The sequence below is a fragment of the Saccopteryx leptura genome, chromosome 3, assembly GCF_036850995.1.
Source record: "Saccopteryx leptura isolate mSacLep1 chromosome 3, mSacLep1_pri_phased_curated, whole genome shotgun sequence".
NCBI classification, from domain to species: Eukaryota; Metazoa; Chordata; class Mammalia; order Chiroptera; family Emballonuridae; genus Saccopteryx; species Saccopteryx leptura.
In genome coordinates, this window is record NC_089505.1 from 47,672,888 (window position 1) to 47,696,466 (window position 23,579).

Consider the following 23,579-nt stretch of genomic DNA (forward strand, 5'->3'; position numbering starts at 1 on the left):
TTTGAACATAAGTCAGTAGGAACCTGTAATTCTAAGATATAAGCATCAGCAAGCAATTTCTTATGACTGAAGGACATGAGCTTTGGAAAAATATAAATTTTGGCTTTAATTGTTCTTCCACAATTAATTTTCTAAGACTTTGAACAAGACTATTCTAAGCCTTAGTTTATTTAGAGTTAAGCAGTGTTATTACATAATGAAGGATGAGATTAGTTCAGATTCAAGACATCAAGCACAATATTTATATTGTATGTAATAGTAGTCAAGATTTATTATTGAGTTTCTTCTCTGGTTATCATCCTTTGCTATAATTCACAATGCTGGAGCACATCCATGAACAGGTGAAGTGCTCCCTCCTGCAGACTTATATGTAAGTGACAGGGACTCCTTTGGAGATTGTCCTCTCTAAGGAAAGCCAGAATCAGATAAGCAGCAGTTTGATGAAAAAATGATTCTAGGCACAGAATAGCATCAAAATCATCTGCAGGCCCACCTCACCATGCACTTCTGTCTGAGTCTACAAAGGACTGTGAGGTCTGCAATAGGAAATAAAAAAACCCAAAAGAAACACCTTTAAATAAAATGTGTGATATATTAGAACTAAGCAGTAGCACAGGGATCCCCAAACTTTTTACACAGGGGACCAGTTCACTGTCCCTCAGACCATTGGAGGGCCAGACTATAAAAAAAAACTATGAACAAATCCCTATGCACACTGCACATATCTTATTTTAAAGTAAAAAAACAAAATGGGAACAAATACAATATTTAAAATAAAGAACAAGTAAATTTAAATCAACAAACTGACCAGTATTTCAATGGGAACTATGCTCCTCTCACTGACCACCAATGAAAGAGGTGCCCCTTCCGGAAGTGCGGTGGGGTCTGGATAAATGGCCTCAGGGGGCCGCATGTGGCCCGCGGGCCGTAGTTTGGGGACCCCTGCAGTAGCATTTGTTTGGCACTTGTTATTAAAAAGGTTATAAAACTATATATACAATTTCGCTAATCCCTTTACCTTCTCTGATCCCATTCTCTCACCCTCCTTCCCTCTGACTGCTATCCCTCTGGTCTCTGTGACCCTGCCTCTGCCTCTGTTCTGTTCCTCAGTTCATTTTGTTCATTAGTTTCCACGTATAAGTGAGATCATATGATATTTTTCTTTCTCTGCCTGGCTTACTTCATTTAGCATAATAATCTCCAGGTCCATTTATGCTGTCGCAAAAGGTAAAATTTCCTTCTTTTTTAAGGCCACGTAGTATTCCATTGTGTATATGTACCACTGCGTTTTAATCCACTCGTCCACTGATGGACACTTGGGCTGTTTCCAGATCTTGGCTATTGTGAACAATGCTGCAATAAACATGGGGGTCCATATCTTCTTTTGAATCAGTGATTTGGGATTCTTAGGATATATTCCTAAAAGTGGGATAGCTGGGTCAAAAGGCAGTTCCATTTTTAATTTTTTGAGGAAACCCCATACAGCAAATCTAATTGTAAAACTACATAGGAAATTAAAAAGTAAAAAAATAATTATAAATTTATTGGTAAAATAACAGGTTTCGGGTGTGAGTAAAGGAGTTACAATTCTTTGGACATCCAGAAATTATTAAAAACACATTATAGGGGCCTATATGTCCTACAATAACAGTGGAAGCAAGAATTAGTAAAAAAAAAAATGTATAGTTTTATTTAAATCTCCATAAGTAATTTGAATAAGTAAAGCTAAAATGAGTTCTTTTAATTTTTTCTTGCCAGTTTTTGTTGTTGTTGTTGTTCAGTGCAATCCTATCCCATTTCCTTTATAATTTAGTCTCTGAGTAGAAATTTTTTATGATTTTATATATTTTTTCTTTTTGAGATCTTTTTATTTTATTTTAATTAAATTTATTGGATTGACGATGGTCATTAAGATTATATATGCTTTATGTGTGCAATTTTATGATACATCATCTGTATAGTGCCTTGTGTGTCTACCACCCAAGGTCAAATCTTTTTTTGTCATTACATAGTTGACCCTCTTTATTCTTTGCTAACCTATATCCCCTTCCCTTTGGTAACCACCATACTGTTGTCTGTGTCTATGAATTTGTTTTAATAAAAATGACTTTATTGAGATGTGCTTTATATAAAGTTCAACATATACAATTTAGTAATTTTAGTATATTTACAACCATTTAGTATATTGTGCAATTATCATCACTATTTAATTCCAGAACATTTTCATTACACTGAAAAGAAAACCCATAACTATTCCTTCCTACCTCTACAACCTGGTAACCACTAGTCTACTTTCTATCTCTATGGATTTGCCTTTTCTGGATACTTTTTAATTGAATTTATTGTGATGACATTGGTTAATATAATTATAGAGGTTTTACATGTACAACTCCACAACACATCTCTGTATATCATACAGTGTTCAACCCCCAGGTCAAGTCTTCATTCATCACCATTTATCCCCCATATTCTCCTCCACCTCCCCCCATACTCCTATCCCCGTTGCAATCACCACACTGTTGTCCATGTCCTTGAGTTTTTCTTTTTCTTTTTTGTCCTTTTTCCTCTATGCCTCTACTTTCTTCACCCAGTCCCACCCCATGACAGCTGTAAGCCTTCTCTCTATATATGAGTCTGTCCCTCTTTTGCCTGTTAGCTCATTTTGTTCACTGGAGTCCACATATGAGTGAAATCATATGTACTTATCTTTTTCTGACTGGCTTATTTCACTTAGCCTAATACTTTTCAAGTCCATTCATGCTGTAGTAAAAGGTAGATTTCCAAAGGACCTGAATAGACATTATTCTAAAGAAGACACACAGATGGCCAAAAAACATGAAAAGGTGCTCAGTGTTACTAATCATCAGAGAAATGCAAATTAAAACCACAATGAGATATCACCTGTCCTGGCTGGTTGGCTCAGTGGTAGAGCATCAGCCTGGCATGTGGAAGTGTCAGGTTCAATTCCTGTTCGGGAACACAAGAGAAGCAACCATCCGTTTCTCCACCTCTCGTTTTTTCTCTCATTCTCTCTCTTCCTCTCCTGCAGTATGCTCAAATGGTTTGAGCAAGTTGGCCCCGGTGTTCAGCATGGCTTCATGGCCTCTTCTCAGGCACTAAAATAACTCAGTTGCCAAGAAATGGAGCAACACCTGAGATGAGCAGAGCATCACCCCATAGAGAGCTTACTGGTTGGATCCTGGTTGGAGTGCATGTGGGAGTCTGTCTGTCTGCCTCCCCACCTCCCACTTAATAAAAAAGAAGAGATATCACCCCACACTTCTAAGAATGGTTGTCAACAATAAATCAACAAACAATGTTGGTGAAAGTGTGGTGAAAGGGAACCTTTGTGTACTGTTGTGTAGTGCAGATTGATGCAGCCACTGTGGAAAGCAGTATGGAGTTACCTAAAATATTAAAAATAAAACTGCCTTTTGACATAGTGATCACACTGCTGGGAATATATTCTAAGAATCCAAAGCACTAATTCAAAAGAATATATGCACCCCCATGTACATTGCAGCATTATTTACAATACCCAAGATCTAGAAACAGCCTAAGTGCCCATCAGTAGATGAGTGAATAAAAAAGCAGGGGTTCATTTACACATTAGAATACTACATAGACATAAAAAGAAAGAAATCTTACCTTTTGTGTCTATGAGTTTTGGGGGTTTTTTTGGTTTGTTTTGTTCTTTTGTTGCATTCAGTTTTACATCTCACATATGATTGAAACTATATAGTTCTTAACGTTTCCTATCTGACTTATTTTACTTAGTTTGATAGGAAAAACTGAAATAATCATTAAAACCTCTAAAAAAAGTAAAAGTCGCCCTGGCTGGTTGGCTCAGCGGTAGAGTGTTGGCCTGGCGTGCGGGGGACCCGGGTTCGATTTCCGGCCAGGGCACATAGGAGAAGCGCCCATTTGCTTCTCCACCCCCCCCCCTTCCTCTCTGTCTCTCTCTTCTCCTCCCGCAGCCAAGGCTCCATTGGAGCAAAGATGGCCCGGGCGCTGGGGATGGCTCCTTGGCCTCTGCCCCAGGCGCTAGAGCGGCTCTGGTTGCGGCAGAGAGACGCCCCGGAGGGGCAGAGCATCGCCCCCTGGTGGGCAGAGCATCGCCCCCTGGTGTGCGTGCCGGGTGGATCCCGGCCAGGTGCATGCGAGAGTCTGTCTGACTGTCTCTCCCCGTTTCCAGCTTCAGAAAATACAAAGAAAAAAAAAAAAAAGTAAAAGTCCAGGACCATTTCTCTGAAACTATTATAGGCAGTTAGTCAGGAGATAGAAAAAGTCTTTGGTATATCTTTCCCAGATATACCAAAGAAAAGAAAAATTCTGCATAGCGTTCTGAGAAAAGGTAGCTTCAAATATTAGAAAATGATGTTCAGTTTCTCCATTAGAGAAAAACATGCCCTCTGAGAATTTCTGAGTCATCACCAAAAGGCAGTTGAGAAGTTCTTAAGGAGTAAACATCTGTATGAGCAAGAAAACTAAACATGATTTCTTCATTTTTACCTGAATTATAATATCATTGATAATCAACTCTAAAAACTTTGAGGAAGCAATGAAAAAGATGAGTTACTATTATAAGCCAAGACACTGAAACATTTTAAAACTACAAAAATGATAACTTTTTACTTATTACAGCCCAGGAAAGCACAAATCTCATCTTAAGAAATTAAAAACAAACTTCCTGTAGGCATGTCCTAGTCTAGGAATGACCAACATACAGCCTGTAGGCCAGATCCAGCTCGCAATTAAATTTTTAATATTCTCTGCATGACGCACTGTGGAAATAAATGAAATAAGTGGTACTTTTAAATCGTTATACATAAACTACGATATCTTCAGTAATTTTCAGCTCAACTTATGTTTGTGAACAAACTTTTTCTTTAATGAATCTAAATAAAAGTACAACAAGATCAAGATTGAATGACTTACATTTGGAGGCTGTGTTAAGAATAGCTACTATAAGTATAGAGCCAGATATTAAAAAATAATAGGTGATGCAAAGCGCCTCAACACGTCACATTAGTTTTTTGTTAATTTGTTGTACTAAATTAATTATTTATTCATAAACAAATTACATAATAAAATTTTGTTTACTTAAACAAATCATTTTTGTATTTAACATTTTTTAATTTTAATATTTCGTCCGGCCCATGAAAAAAGTTTTCTTTCTAATCTGGCCCCGGGGGCAAAAACTGTTGGCCACGCCTGTGTCTGTAGTTTGAAAGGTTATGGTAAATTCACAGTGGAAAGAGAGGGAATATGCTGTCAGTATCTCAAGCCGGTATGTTTAGTATAATGTGTATATTTGATGTGAGACTTAAGGATAAGAGCAGCAATTGCTAGCTAAGGAGTGGAGAACAGAATGAACCACAGTTGACAATTTCAGATCAGAAAGATACCTAAGTTATAACCCACAGCACAATTCCAAGTAGATTATTTCCAATATAAAATATTCCTCTAATGTTCCATAGCTATCTTGTCTTGTCATCTGTACAATATGAGAAACTGTGAGGGGATATATGATACCTGTAAAGATTTTCATTAGATATAAAAGGTACAGAAAAATGAACACAATTTGACAAATATCACTATTTTTTTTTCTTCTTTTACCATTTTACAAAATTGGAGCGCCATCAAATTTCAGATGTTATAGTCAGCTTCAAGTTAACATCAAGTTCTGGAGAATTACAAGCATTGAAAAGATGTAGTTTCATTTTTCTATGGTCCACAGGGAAATTTCACTTATGTAGACTTCTTAACCTTGATACTATGTCATTTCTGAACCTGACATAAATCAGAGGAAGTACAAATTTAAGGAAAATAATGTTGTCAAATTACTTTCTCTTTGGCATGGAATATAGTCATAACATCATTTTTTCTGTTACATTTCTGAATGTATAAATGACGGGGCTTTCAGTACACAGAAAAAATCTACACTGCCTGAAAACATTTTAAAAAAAACCTTTTTATCATTTTCACTAAAGCCTTATTGTATTGTATAATTTAAACACAGTATAGCAGGAGGAAATGGTCATCTTAGGGAAATATTTTAGAATAAGCAAATAAAACATTTTTTCTTATAATCTTTACTCCTTAAACAGGTATTTATTTTATCGATTTTTTGTTGGTATTAATACATTTCTCAAGTCTGATAAGTGGTTGAAAGAAGAAGTTCCTATTTTTCTCTAGTGTGTGTTTTTACTTATTTTCCTCTTTCTTTCCCTACCTAAGACATTCTTTCTAAGTTACAATGCTTAGTTTCTGGAGGTATATATGGAACTGAGGTAAGCCAGAAGAATATGTATATAAATTTTAACACAAACATTTTCTTGCTTGCAGGACCTGAGTGCTAAAGACGTTCAAGTTAACCTAAAATACAAATGCTTATTTAAGGGACTAAATACAAACACTGGGGATTATATATTAACTTTATGCATTATAGAAAAAAAAGGCTTAAGATAAAATTTTAAAGACTCATTCCATTCACTGACATTTTAACATTGGTCAGTGTAGGATCTGTAAATAATACATAAGGTATGAAAATTCAGCAGCCAAAAAGTTAGTAGTATTTCCTACTCTCTAAATGATTACTTACATGAAAAAAAAGCTTTGTGAGTGGTTATATCACATGAAACACTAAGCTAAGTGCTGCATCCTCTCTGAGGGACAGCAGACATGCTTTGCATTATGTTGCAAGTGGCTTTGCCTTTGCTCAAGTGGAGAATGGTTCACTTCACCATGTGCAATTATTAAACTCAGAGTTTCCTTAGTATTTGTATCAATATTTAGAGATTTTGATCTATTTCATATTATTTTTATATATTTACTTTATTTAGACTTCTTAATGTAGAAGCAAAATATAAATCTAGCATTCAACAAACTTTCTTTTAAACAGTAGTCATTTAAAAATTATTTGTTCAACAGACGTGTTAAATTCAATATATGCTAGGTACTTTGAAAATATAAAAGGAAGGATGTAGAATCTGAGATTATAGTTTTTGACGTTAATATAATTTATATTCGAACCTTGGATCTAAAGATGTTTTGGTTCAGGAGATGCAGAATTACCCTTTTCTGGAGTACTCAAAGGGACATGTCTGACTACTAGTTAAGAATACAGTAGATAATAAATTATTTGAATGGTCAACATATACATATTTTTTTCAGTAAAGAACTATTGTATTCTGTAATTTAAACATGGATATATATATATATATATATAAACAAAATTCTAGAACAAAATTTATTGAATTGTCTTCTAAATTATCCAATGACTCCCCACTATCATAAACCTAAACTGTAAATGCATATTGGCTTTCTCAATTTATACTTAAATACATTTTTAAGCTTTATGTCCTATGAATATCTCACATATAGCCTAAACATACAGCAAGTTAAAGTATAGAAACTTGGCTCTTAGTATTTTCTGTACCAATACATTTGATGCACTTGCATTGATTTGATGCAATACCCTAAACTTCCTCTGGCAGACTAGGATGGAAAGTTACAATGCTTAGTTTCTGGAGGTATATATGGAACTGAGGTAAGCCAGAAGAATATGTATATAAATTTTAACACAAACATTTTCTTGCTTGCAGGACCTGAGTGCTAAAGACGTTCAAGTTAACCTAAAATACAAATGCTTATTTAAGGGACTAAATACAAACACTGGGGATTATATATTAACTTTATGCATTATAGAAAAAAAAGGCTTAAGATAAAATTTTAAAGACTCATTCCATTCACTGACATTTTAACATTGGTCAGTGTAGGATCTGTAAATAATACATAAGGTATGAAAATTCAGCAGCCAAAAAGTTAGTAGTATTTCCTACTCTCTAAAATGCTTTTTGGATCAAGTCCCAAAAATCTGTGACGCTGAAAATGTAAACTGGTTTATATTTTTTATTATTTTAGAATATGGATTCTCAATTCTGAAAAAAACATAGAAGGTAAAACTTAGAGTATAAAAAAAGTCAAGAATTGCTGAAAGGCCCACAAACGATTGAGTGGCATTGATAAAGAATTTGCTAGAAATATGGAAACACTATATGCTAGGAAAGACTTTCCTGCTGAGCTAGGTTAATGGGTTCAGATAAGCCAGTGGCCTAAGTAGGTTCTTCACTACTTAGCTTATTGCCTTCAAGGACCCTCCAGGTGTTTCTGCTGTGACAGCTGATTTAGGACTTTAACAACCTGGTGCCTTTTGATCTCATTGCAGCTGCTGTGATTAAACAGACACACATCACTTGCTGTGCCACAGTGAAAGAAGCTTGTGGTTCACCTTTGCTGAATTAGTACCCACTGAGCACTGCAAATATTTAAAATGTCAATCTATTTGATAATGTCAGAGAGGCCTGCAAATACCACAAAATGGCACAAGGAAGCATTCAACACAGACAAAAGAACATTTAACATCTCTTTCTCTCCTTCAAGGTAAAATGAGAGTTGAATGGATACAGTAAACCTCTGGTGAAACTACTAAAGTCAGCAAATTTGATACCCTAAGTGACATGCAGTTATAACACACTGTTTTAGTATGTTCGCTCACAAAATAGTCCTATTACCAATCTTAATCGCAGGGCTGTTGCAGGAGAATTAATACATATTGACACAAGATTAGAGAGTTCTTATCACAAAATCCATCTGGTGTCATTCTTAGGCAATCTGCAGATACTTGCCCCAAGAGCCCAGCTCAAAGCAGAAACATCAAATTTCAAGGACATCTTTATTCCTTTTTTCAATTATTAATTCCAACAAACAAACAAACAAAACAAAGAAACACACCATACCAGTGTGAAGTTTGGAAATGTCAGCAAAACAGAGACCACTCCAGAAGTCTCGTAAATATTCCACAAGCTGCTGGTACTCAACTCAAGCCCAAATACAATTATACTTTTTGGGTATTTTGGGGTTATTTTGAATAATAACTATTGATATACAATTAAGATTTCAAACATTTTTATTCTATTTTACTTACATATGTATTAATTAGGGTAAAATGTTTAACTGCTTCATCAAAATGCCAAGGGTATTCCTCATCACGGAACATTTGGAAGGAACTATTCAATGTCAGTGGGCAGCTCTGATTCATGTGGTGGCTCCGGGTCCAGTAGGGCTCTGCTATGTTCACAGAGTACTTCTAAGGTCATGTGAGTCACTCATTCTGGTTCATGGAAAAAAAAGAGCTCTGGATTTCCTCTTAAAATGTGAGGTGGAAGTAAAAAAACGTCATGGACTTTGTCACATGACAACACTTAAGCTACAAGTGTGAGAAATATAGATAATCTGTGTCCCAAATGGGAACAAAGACATTCATTTCTTTCCATAGCATATTTGCTCATCTATTTGTCTCAGAGTGATTCTATTTGTATCATCATACAGAGAAAACAATAAGACTTTGAATTGAACCTAATGGAGAAAAAGAATGTGAAAACAGAAGTTAAGAATATTTAAATATAAATAAATGTAAAATCCCTATATAAAATGTTAAAATAAGATTGAAACATTTATGCCCACACTCAAGATCACAAATCTCTCCTAATGAACAGATTTTTTTTATGTTCTAAGAAAATGAGTAAACTTTATTTTTGTCATTAGCTTTCATATGTGAAAAATTAAAATGATGGTTTCAAACTTAACTAACACACAGTGAAGATTCTTTTATGACCAGAAGGTTAAAATAAAAAAAACTCATACTATAAAAAAACAAACAAAAAACTCATACTTAAAAGTAAAAGAGTATGAGCAGCACTATACTTCCAATATTTTTATTTTATTTCTTTTCTGAGTTTTAGGCCTCATCTATAACATCACTTCAGTACTACCATTTCATTAAATTGCTGGAGAATTGATTCTATGAGCATTTACTTAATTTAAAAAAACCAATATTTTGGAAAGGAATTTTATGCTTGATTGAAAATTTCCCAAGCCTAATTTTATTCTATTAATACTGGAATTAATCCTTCTATCTAACACTCTCTGCCCTCAATTGGTGCTTGTATGCTTTCAATAATTATAGATGGTTATCATATTTCTTTTAATCTATCTCTGAGCCATGCTTTTAATTTATAATTACTTTATTTGGAAAATGGTAACTTAATTTAATGAAAAATATTAAATTTTCACAATTAAAATAGTGAGAAGGAGGCTTATAACACAATAAAAAACAAGCACTGCCCAAATCATTGCAGAATGGTATTTCAAATTCAATATTTAGCTGGTCATTATTATTCTTCCCACATGAATCAATTCCTTAAACCCAGTAATCATTTTCACTGTCTTTCTTTGAAGTTTCCCAACTTTGTCTTCATCACGTATCATTTCTATAACACATTACACTTAAATGTTACTATTGTTTTAGACTTAAGTCTTAACAAAATTGACTAGTGATACCTCACACTTTTAAACTTGGTGTTTTTAACTTTAATGGATTTTTTTTCAAGTTAATAGATGTAATAAAGATTACTTTTCATTATCAGAATTTTTATTCTCCTTGGTATAATACCATATATCATTCATTTATTTGTCATGTAGGGACTGTATCTTGAGTACCTACTAAGGGCTAGGCTCTGTACTTCTACTTTAAGACATGTGTAGTAGAACCCAGAATGGCAGCCATAAAGGCTTGTCAGTTTAGCCTAGAAAAATCTGATTGGTTAGTGGAAGGAACCAACACAAGCCAGCAGGAAGCAATTGAAGGCAATTGTTGATATATTTTTTACTAGGATTATTAAATTAATAGAAAGAAAATGAATAAATGAGTGTCTCTTTATGTATTTATTTGTGTACAAATGATACTAAGAATTACAGAAAAAAATAGTAAGAGGCCAAAGACTCTTAAATATCTTATAAAATTTGAATTGAAAACAATGGTACATTTAGAATGAGAAACTTTGCCTTTCATCAAATATATTCCTTTCCATTTGACTAGGACACTATTTCAACTAACTTCAAATGTGTTTGGTACAATAAATAATTATGCAAGAGCATTTTAACTTAATTGCTAAAAGTATGCCTTTTAGAAAGATACTGCATTTTGTAAATGGCAAGGACTATATAAACTACATCAGAGAGTTCAAGATCATTTACTTGGATGCCATATCTTCAAAATATTTAGAAGAAAATTTTGCATTCAAAAAGAAGAAAAGAGGCCCTGGCTGGTTGGCTCAGTGGTAGAGCGTGGGCCCAGTGTGTGGATGTCCTAGGTTTGATTCCCAGTCAGAGCACACAGAAGTATCCATCTGCTCCACCCCTCAACCCTCACTTCTCCCTTTCTTTCTCTCTCTTCCCCTTCTGCAGCCATAACTTGATTGGAGCAAGTTGGTCCTAGGCACTGAGGATGACTCCATGGCTTCTGCTTCAGGTTCTAAGAAGAGCTCAGTTGCTGAACAACAGAGCAATGCCCCAGATGGGCAGAGCAAAACCCAGTAGGGGGCTTGCCGTCTGTATAAGTACTGTGTGCTAACCTATTGCATGGCTGGAGCTCCGGGTTTGCCGTCTGGATCCTGGTCGGGGCGCATACAGGAGTTTGTCTCTCTGCCTCCCCTCCTCCCAATGAATAATAATAAAAAAAGACAAAGAGTAAAAGCAAATTTTTTGACAAAAACATTTTAAAAGTATACTTTGCTATTGTAAAATTTGAAAAATTTGGTGGTGGGAATAGAATTCAAAAATCTGTTAAGTTTTATTGAATAGTGTTCATGTTAGTGTTATCATCACAAGCTCAAAGTGTACTAGGGATAATAAACAAACAGTTCAGATGGCTTCCCCAACTATTATACTCAGAATCTAATAAAAAAAACTACCACTTCTTCTCCACTTTCACAACATTTCTCTCTCTCTCTTTAATTTTATTCCCATTCAGTGTTCTGAACAATAAATACATATCTAAAGGTGATAGTGGTTTTATACTGGCTTCAAGCTGATATAGTGACAACAAACTATTGATGCTATGTTCTCATCTCACTCAGGTTAAAATGCTTTTTGAATCACCACTAAATTCTGAGTAGATAAATCAATATATTTATTTCTGCAAAAGTAAAAGACTCCTACATTTTCAAAGATGGATTATAAAATTACAGGTTTAATAGTGATTCTCAAGCTTCTTTTTAATACCCTACACAAATGAGGGACTCAATCCGATCAAGAATTACTGTTACCTAAGGCAACTGAAGGTGTGATGAAAGGAAACATGGTTTGGTGACATACAAGAATGAAAATGGTGGCCCTGGCCGGTTGGCTCAGCGGTAGAGCGTCCGCCTGGTGTGCGGGGGACCTGGGTTCGATTCCCGTCCAGGGCACATAGGAGAGGCACCCATTTGCTTCTCCACACCCCCCCTTCCTCTCTGTCTCTCTCTTCCCCTCCCGCAGCCAAGGCTCCATTAGAGCAAAGATGTCCTGGGCACTGGGGATGGCTCCTTGGCCTCTGCCCCAGGCGCTAGAGTGGCTATGGTCGTGGCAGAGCGACGCCCCCTGGTGGGCAGAGCCTCGCCCCTGGTGGGCGTGCCGGGTGGATCCTGGTCGGGCGCATGCGGGAGTCTGTCTGACTGTCTCTCCCCCGTTTCCAGCTTCAGAAAAATAAAAAATAAAAAAAAATAAAAAAGAATGAAAATGGTGTATGCATAGGGTCATTGGAGCATATGGTCAGTTTTTTTAAATGCTCATCTTTTTTTAATAGAATAAGTTCTAAAATGGAGTAATCATAAAACTACCATTAAAAATCACTAATTTATTTATTTATTTATTTATTTATTTATTTAATTTGTATTTTTCTGAAGTTGGAAACAGGGAAGCAGTCAGACAGACTCCCGCATGCGCCGGACCAGGATCCACCTGGCATGCCCACCAGGGGGCGATGCTCTGCCCATCTGGGGCATTGCTCTGTTGCAACCAGAGCCATTCTAGCGCCTGAGACAGAGGCTACAGAGCCATCCTCAGCACCCGGGCCAACTTTGCTCCAGTGGAGCCTTGGCTGCGGGAAGGGAAGAGAGAGACAGAGAGGAAGGAGAGGGGGAGGGGTGGAGAAGCAGATGGGCTCTTCTCCTGTGTGCCCTGGCCAGGAATCGAACCTGGGACTCCTGCACACCAGGCCAATGCTCTCCCACTGAGCCAACTGGCCAGGGCCTAAAAATCACTAATTTATTATGTTTGGCTCTTAGGTAGCAATCTGGCTTATATACTGTATATTAGCAGATAGAGGAGGGAAAAAGACCAGAACAGGAAAACAGATATAAGTCTCTCCAGTGAGATTTTTAACTGTTAGAGAATCAGCATCATACTTCTATTTTTTAAAATGTAAAAACAGCCCAAATATCCACCAGTAGATAAATTAATAAACTAATTGTGTTATACATAGGCATACATTGGAGATATTGTGGGTTAATTTCCAGACCACTTCAATTAAGCAAATATCACAATAAAGCTATTTATTTTGGCATTCCACTGCATATAAAAGCTATATTTGCACTATACTGTAGTTTATTAAATGTGCAATAATACTATGTCTATAAAAACAATGCACATACCTTAATTAAAAATACTTTATTGCTTACTTCCAAACACATTTTATGAGGCCAACATAACCCTCATACCAAAACCTGGCAAGGATGGCACAAAGAAAGAAAACTACAGACCAATATCTCTAATGAATACAGATGCTAAAATTCTAAACAAAATACTGGCAAACCGAATACAACAACATATTAAAAAAATAATACATCATGATCAAGTGGGATTCATCCCAGAATCTCAAGGATGGTTCAACATACGCAAAACGGTTAACGTAATACACCATATCAACAAAACAAAGAACAAAAACCATATGATCTTATCAATAGATGCAGAAAAGGCTTTTGATAAAATACAACACAATTTTATGTTTAAGACTCTCAACAAAATGGGTATAGAAGGAAAATATCTCAACATGATAAAGGCCATATATGATAAACCATCAGCCAACATCATTTTAAATGGCATAAAACTGAGGACTTTCTACCTTAAATCAGGAACAAGACAGGGTTGTCCACTCTCTCCACTCTTATTTAATGTGGTGCTAGAAGTTCTGGCCAGAGCAATCAGACAAGACAAAGAAATAAAAGGCATCCATATTGGAAAAGAAGAAGTAAAGGTATCACTTTTTGCTGATGATATGATCCTATACATCGAAAACCCGAAGGACTCCACAAAAAGATTATTAGAAACAATAAACCAATACAGTAAGGTCGCAGGATACAAAATTAACATACAGAAGTCCATAGCCTTTCTCTATGCCAACAATGAAATATTAGAAAACGAACTCAAAAAAATAATCCCCTTCACGATTGCAACAAAAAAAATAAAATACCTAGGAATAAACATAACAAAGAATGTAAAGGACCTATATAATGAAAATTACAAAGCATTGTTAAGAGAAATCGAAAAAGATACAATGAGATGGAAAAATATTCCTTGTTCTTGGATAGGAAGAATAAATATAATCAAAATGGCCATATTACCCAAAGCAATATACAAATTTAATGCAATTCCCATCAAAATCCCTATGGGATTTTTTAAAGAAATGGAACAAAAAATCATCAGATTTATATGGAACTATAAAAAACCCCGAATAGCCAAAACAATCCTAAGGAAAAAGAATGAAGCTGGGGGCATTACAATACCTGACTTTAAACTATATTATAGGGCCACAATAATCAAAACAGCATGGTATTGGCAGAAAAATAGACACTCAGACCAATGGAACAGAATAGAAAGCCCAGAAATAAAACCACATATATACGGTCAAATAATCTTTGATAAAGGGGCCAACAACACACAATGGAGAAAAGAAAGCCTCTTCAACAAATGGTGTTGGGAAAACTGGAAAGCCACATGCAAAAGAATGAAACTCGACTACAGCCTGTCCCCGTGTACTAAAATTAATTCAAAATGGATCAAAGACCTAAATATAAGACCTGAAACAATAAAGTACATAGAAGAAGACATAGGTACTAAACTCATGGACCTGGGTTTTAAAGAACATTTTATGAACTTGACTCCAATGGCAAGAGAAGTGAAGGCAAAGATAAATGAATGGGACTACATCAGAATAAAAAGTTTTTGCTCAGCAAGAGAAACTGATATAAAAATAAACAGAAAGCCAACTAAATGGGAAATGATATTTTCAAACAACAGCTCAGATAAGGGCCTAATTTCCAAAATTTACAAAGAACTCATAAAACTCAACAACAAACAAACAAACAATCCAATAAAAAAATGGGAAGAAGACATGAATAGACACTTCTCCCAGGAAGAGATACAAATGGCCAACAGATATATGAAAAAATGCTCAGCTTCATTAGTTATTAGGGAAATGCAAATCAAAACTACAATGAGATACCACCTCACCCCTGTTAGATTAGCTATGATCAACAAGACGGGTAATAGCAAATGTTGGAGAGGCTGTGGAGAAAAAGGAACCCTCATTCACTGTTGGTGGGACTGTAAAGTAGTACAACCATTATGGAGGAAAGTATGGTGGTTCCTCAAAAAACTGCAAATAGAACTACCTTATGACCCTGCAATCCCTCTACTGGGTATATACCCCAAAACCTCAGAAACATTGATACGTGAAGACACATGTAGCCCCATGTTCATTGCAGCACTGTTCACAGTGGCCAAGACATGGAAACAACCAAAAAGCCCTTCAATAGAAGACTGGATAAAGAAGATGTGGCACATATACACTATGGAATACTACTCAGCCATAAGAAATGATGACATCAGATCATTTACAGCAAAATGGTGGGATCTTGATAACATTATAAGGAGTGAAATAAGTAAATCAGAAAAAAACAAGAACTACATGATTCCATACATTGGTGGAACATAAAAATGAGACTAAGAGACATGGACAAGAGTGTGGTGGTTACCAGGGGTGGAGGGAGGGAGAACAGGGGGAGAGTTAGGGGGAGGGGGAGGGGCACAGAGAACTAGATAGAGGGTGGCGAAGGACAATCTGACTTTGGGCGAGGGGTATGCAACATAATTTAATGACAAAATAACCTAGACATGTTTTCTTTGAATATATGTACCCTGATTTATTAATGTCATCCCATTACCATTAATAAAAATTTATTTTAAAAAAAAAAATACTTTATTGCTAAGAAATGCTAACTATTATCTGAGCCTTCAGTGAATTGTAATATTTTTACTGATGTTGGGTTTTACCTCAATGTTAATGAAAATGCAATATCTGCTCATCACAATAATATGCAGATGATTACATATAAGAATAACGATAGCTCTGAGCATATACACAAATTGGTACACACACATATATTTTCTTCCTCTGTTAGTTGAAAATGTCTTCTCAGGTCTAATACATACATTAACAGATATCCCAGAAATAGAGTGAAAATAAAGCAGAAAAAATATGTGAAAGAAACAAAGGCCAACCTTATAAAAAAACTTCATAAAAATATTAACTTTACAATTCACAAAGCTCAACAAACTGCAAACAAGGTAAATTCAAAGTGGAGAATACCTATGGCTATCACAACATAGTTAAACATAGAAAAGTAAAAGAACTTATAATGAAACAATATTCACAATAGAGTGAACAATGATAAAAATTACTGTGCTTTCTCATTAAAAATAAGAGAGGCCACATCACAAAGGAATGACATATTCAAAAAGAATAAAGTCTATAAAGTTCTATGTATGATGAAAATGCCCTATACAATGAGAGTAAAATAAAGCATTTTTAGAGAAAAAGCAGAAAGGTAAAAATTAAAAATCAGAAATAATTATTTGAAAACAACTACATGATGTGTACTAGAGAAACACTTTATAAATAACATCATAAATATATTAGGAATGAAAGGATTAAAAATATTTACCTATGAAACAGAAAGGAAAAGAAAGCTTGTATGGCTAGATTGAGATTAAAGAAAGTACATTTCAAGACAAAAGATAAAGAGAGCAATTTCTTAGTGATAAAAGAACTATTCATGGAACACATCAATCTAATACATGGGTACACTTAATAAGAGTTTCAAATTTCATGAAAGAAATTTAAAGGCAAAAAGAAATAATGAATAACTTCACAATCATAGTTGTAGATGTTATCACTTGCTATAGGCTGAAAGTGTGTGCCCCCAAAATCCATACAACTGAATATTGTTTGTTCATAAAAGAAATAAAGTACTAATGCATGCTACAACATAAACATTATAAACATTACATTAAGTGAAAGAAGGCAATCACAAAAAAAATTCCTGCACCCTAAATCCATGTGTATGAAACTCCAGAATACAGAAACCTATAGAGTCAAAGGAGGCTAGTGATTTCTTATGATGAGGAGTATGAGGAGATATGGAATGACAGCTAAGGTATATATACATGGCTTCTTTCTAAGATGATAAAAATGTTCTATAATTGACTGTGGTGACAGTGCAGATACCTATAAATATCTTAACAATGACTGCATTGTATCTGAGGTTCCGTATTTGCGGATTCTACCAACCACAGTTGGAAAACATTTAAAGAAAATATTATCTTGCTGCTGATGTGTATATGTAGTAGTGTCGATAGTGAACATGTACAAAATATAGTTCTTATTATTCCCTAAAGAATACAGTATAACAACTATTTACATAGTATTTACTTTGTATTAGGTATTATAAGTAACATAGAGATGATTTAAAATATAAAAGAGGATATTAATCCCTTATCAGATGTATGGGCAAATATGTTCTCCCATTTAGTGGGTGGTCCTTCCATTTTATTGGTAGATTCCCTATACTATGCAAAAACTTATTTACTAATTTTATGTAATCCGATTTGTTTATTTTTGTTTCCTTGACTGAGGAGATATATCAGAAAAAAACATTGCTAAGAGAAATGTCTGAGATATTATTGCTCATATTTTCTTCTAGTATTTTTATGGTTTCAAGTCTAATATTTAAATCTTTAATCCATTTTGAGTTTATTCTTTTATAAGGTGTAAGAGGTTGTCTAGTCTTCCTTCCTTCCTTCCTTCCTTCCTTCCTTCCTTCCTTCCTTCCTTCCTTCCTTCCTTCCTTCCTTCCTTCCTTCCTCCCTCCCTCCCTCCCTCCCTCCCTCCTTTCTTTTCTTTCTTTCTTTCTTTCTTTCTTTCTTTCTTTCTTTCTTTCTTTCTTTCTTTCTTTCTTTCTTTCTTCTTTTTTCTTTTTTGCATGTATATGTCCAATTTTCCCAACACTATTTATTGAATAGACTGTTTTTATTTCATTGTGCATTCTTGCCTCCTTTGTCAAACATTAATTGACCATATAGACATGGGTTGATTTCTGGGCTCTCAATTCTGTTTCATTGATCTGTATGTCTGTTTTTATGCCAGTACCATGCTGCTTTGATTACTAAAATGGAATTGCCTTATGACCCTGATTCCACTTCTGGGAACTTATCCAAAAAAATACAAAACACTAATTCAAAAGCATATATGCACTCCTATGGTTATTGCAGCATTATTTACAATAGCTAAGATTTGAAAGCAGCCCAAATGTCCATCAGTAGATGAGTAGATAAAATAAACTGTGGTACATTTAAACAATGGAATACTATATGGCCATAAAAAGAAGGAAATCTTACCCTTTGTGACAGCGTGAATGGATCTGGAAAGCATTATGGTAAGTGAAATAAGCCAGTCAGAGAAAGGCAAGTACCATATGATTTCACTCATTTGTAGAACAAAATGAACTAACAGGCAAAATAGAGACAGATTTATAGATAGAGAGCAGGCTAACAGCTGTGGGGTGATGGGCTGGGTGAGGAGGGTGGACGGATTGAGCAAGCCAAAAAAAAAAAATCACATTCATAAAAAACAGTGTAGCCATTGCAGGGAAAAGAAGGTGTAGGAGGGTGTAGGGGAGATAAATGGTGATGGATGAATCACTTGACTGCGGGGATGAACACATAATTCAGTTTACAGAGATATGTTGTAGAATTGAACACCTGTAAACTGTATAATTTTGTTAACTAGTGTCACCCCAATAAATTCAATTAAAAAATAAAAATAAAGTACAGGAGAGGATATGTGCAATTATATGCAAATACTATGCCATTTTATATACATATTTGAGTATCCTTAGATTTTGGTTATGGGAGGGGTCCTGAAATCAATCCTGCATGAATACTTAGAGAGGATTCTACTTTAAATGTGCAAATTGTATATGTAAAATTATTTCTTAATAAAACAGATGAAAGTATTTTTAAATGCATTGCTATATAAATTAATAATTTGATCCTAGGAGGTTACTTAAGAAAAAAGATAAAATATGCCCATAAAAAATTATATATTAAAGCATAAAATCAGAATAGCCATTTTAAATAGCCATTTTAAAAAGGTCTACACACTAGTAGTTACCCAAATGTTTATAAGTAGGTAATGGGGGAGCAAACTTTTATATATTCTTATGATGAGATATGCAAATTAAGAAATGAATGACTGATACACCTGTTGATGTAATAATTTGGATCAATTTAGAATAATTTACATTGAGTGAAAGAAGCCAAATAAAAGATTACATGGTGTATTGTTTCATTTATGGGAAGTTATAAAATGGCAAATCTTATACTGATAGCAATCAGATCAATGATTTTCTGACATTAGAATTCCCTACATGTGATGATGTTTTATATCTTGAAATAGGAGTAAATTATATTGATGTATATATGTCAAAACTTAACTGTTACATAATTAAATGTATATATTTTATTGTATATAAATTATACCTGAATAAAGTTTATTAAAGTATTTTATGCAATCAAATCTTCCTATTCAGTAACAGAGTATATCTCCTTATTAATTGACATTTTAAAATGTTCTTCATAATGTTTTATAGTCAAATAGCTTTTTATATAATGTTATGATCTTTGTCACTATTTTCAGTGGGATATTATTTTTTCTTTTCCATTTCTGGTTATTAAATATGGAGAAAGCTACTGATTTTTATATTAATCTGGTATACAGCCAATTTCCCAAATAGTCATATTCATTTTAATGTTTTAATAAATCATCTTTCATTTTCTAGTAATGCAATTATGTCATCTTTAACTGAAGGAGAATTTTGTATTCTTTTTCTTAATCTCTCTTGATTTTATTCTATTCTTGACTCATTGTACTACTTGAAATCTTTAAAAATAATAATAGTAAGGTTGACAATGTAGTTAACTGGAACTTCTATTTTTTGGTCATTACTTGAATTTCAACCTTAAAATATTTACTCTTGAGTATTAATAGTCTTTATATTCTTTATACAATTTTCTTCTATTTTACTTAGTGCATTTTATGAGTAATAGCTGTTAAATTACATCAAAATTTTTTTGATCACTTGTTTATTTAGATTCTTTTTTTCCATTAAAATCTTGATGTAATTTTTCATTTCATCAATAAATATTTATTGTGATTTTATAATACTCCAGACAGTTTTCTAGACTCTAGGGCTAAAAATATCCAGTGAAGTGAAAATATCCAAATACATAAGCATAGGGAATATATAAAATAATATGTGATTAAATAGATAGATATGTATATACACATGTATATATATATATATATATACACACACATGTGTATACATATTATATATAGTATATGTAACTAAAAAATATATAATATATTGTGTTCATTACTGCAATGCAAATGGTGAATGACTGTTTTGTGAACTTCATGGCCAATGAGTTTACAGAAGGCAAAGTTTTTAATGCAAAGACTTTGAGGTAGGAAGAAGATTCTATACATGTTTAACAAATTTAATGAACTAAAAGATCTTCAATGTGATTTGATAATAGTGAAAGAGAGATATGGTTAAACACGTGTGCAGGATCACAAGGAGAGACCAGATCATACAATGCTTTCTAGCTAAGAGTTTAGATATAATAAATTATGTTACTATACTGTACTGCCCTTATATTTCTTTTTTTTAGAGAGAGGGAGAGAGAGAGGGGTAGACAGGAACAGACAGACAGGAAGGGAGAGAGATAAGAAGCATCAACTCATAGTTGTGGCACCTTAGTTGTTCATTGATTGCTTTCTCATATGTGCCTTGACCAAGGGGTTCCAGCTAAACCAATGACCCCCTGCTAAAGCAATAACCTTGGGCTCAAGCCAGCGACTTTGGGCTTCAAGCTAGTGACTTTTGGGATCAAGCGACCATGGGGTCATGTCTATGATTCCCCACTCAAGCTGGTGGACTTGCACTCAAGCCAGGTGAGCCTATGCTCAAGCTGGTGACCTCAGGGTTTTAAACCTGGGTTGTTAGTGTCCCAGGTCAATGCTCTATCCACTGTACCACCACCTGGTCAGACTAGGCATTATGGTTTTAAATCCATTTTACTGTGTTCTCTTTAAAATCAATTCATTTTAGGTTTATTTTTTCTTCCTTCTTAATTTATTTTATTATAGATTAATTGTCTAATTTATTAATAAAATAATTGAGTCTTGTCTTTGTTTTGAAATAATAGACACATTTAAGTTATATATTTTTCTTTAAGTGCAGTTTAAATTGCAGCCCAAAGGTTTTCTTATGGAGTATTCTTTATTTTACTAAATGTGTGATGATTTGTCATTTGGTTTTTAAATGCCTCATTTATACAGGTGTATTCTATTAGTTAATATTTCTTAATATTCTATTTCTTAATATTGAAGGAACTCTTGTTTGTTGTCATTTTATGGTTAACATTACAACCTATCTCCTTTTTGACTTTATTCAGAAGTTCTTGGGAGCACTGATTTCTACTTGTGGCTACAGGGCCTCTATAAAATGGGATCGTTTTGATTTATTTTATATAATAACTTCATAAATCATGTTATTAATTGCTGAAAAATTATTTTACTGTATGTTGATTCAGGTGATGATTTAGTATCTAATAAAATAATGTATGATAATCCTGAATGTAAACTATATGCAACCAGAAGGAATTCTGGTGTGACAAATTGAATGAAAAGAAGATAAGAAATGTAGAGAAAATACAAACTACCCTTTAAATGTTTATTTGATTATTACAGTATCTTAATTTTCTTCTGAAAGAAATATGAAACTGTATATTTTGAAGAACAATTATTGACTTATCAAATCAAATATTATTAAAGTAGAAATGTACTGTATTAAGATTAGAAACTTCAAAGAAATAATTAAATACTTAATATTAAATTCTACTTTAACTGTCATTTTGAAAAATGGGAACAAAATAAATATTTAATACCCATTAAGAATAAAATTACTTAATTCTTTTATTCAGTTCTTAATTATCAGTCTTAAAATCACTAGCTAAAGAACATCAAACACAAAACACCACAAACTCTGCCTCAATTTCCAAATGAAATAACTTAAAATTCAGGCAAATTAGGTATCAGTAAGTTAACAAGCTAATAATAAAGGCATTAAGAATGAAAATAAATCAATAAAAATAACATTATAATAATAGATACTTATTCACAATATGCCATGTGATAGACACTGTAAAACATTTAAAACACCCTTACCCCATAGTCATTAACACCTGCATTTACAGAGGCAACTGAAGCTCAGCAAAGTAGTTTGTCAAAGTTAATTTTTCTCGTTAACCTGGACTGTCTCCCATGCTACCTATTAAAGTAAAAACACCAAATAAAGGTAAAACTTTATAAAGAGGAACAATTTTAGAGCTTTTTGTAACAGGAACCAACTCAAGGAAATAAGAGATAGACTTATTTTAATTACTGAAAGTTATCTCATGAAATTCAATGACATGAGCAATAATATCGGCTCATGTTTATCAAATGCTTACTAGGTGCCAAAATCTATTCTCAGCACATTACATATACTATCTCATTTAACCTTTGCAAAAGCCTCATAGTATTACTAATGAAGTAATGTACTATAATTATTATAGTATAATTGCTACTGTGAAGTAATATACTATTACCATCATTTCCTTTTTATAGATGAGGAAACTGAGGCACAAAAATTTAAGTTTCCTTCCTGTGGTCACAAAGACAGAGGTAGAGTTACATGATGGAAAGGCTGGTGGTCTGGTGCTAGGGTCATACTGTATTTTGTACAGTGAAAATAAACAGTGGTGATAAAAAAAATCCATCAGAACTTTCTTTCTCTGCTCTCCTTTGTTGTCTATATACTCTAGTCTCTCTCCATGTCTGACTTTTTCTAGTCAATCAACCAAAAGTATATGACTTACTGCTTCCTAGTTTATATGAACTATTTCAGTCGTAAGTAGCTACTCACAGCCATTTCTGAATTTACCATTCTAACAACTTGCAAGAGAAAACTTTCTGATTCAGCTTGGGTTAGCTGTATAACCTTTGCCCAAATCGGTATGGGTAGAAAGAAGAGATCACATATTCCAATTTATTTATTTTCTGGCTGGGTTTTTCCACTGTTAATACATTGGAGAGAAAAACTCCTTAAAAAAAAGGAGTCACTCTGACTAGACAAAACAAAACAAAATGAAATAAAACAATACAAAACTACCACTAAGGCAAAAGTAAGAATCAGAAAAAACTAAGAATGAACCATTAGTATCCAGTTTTCTCACTATTACACCATGGAAGG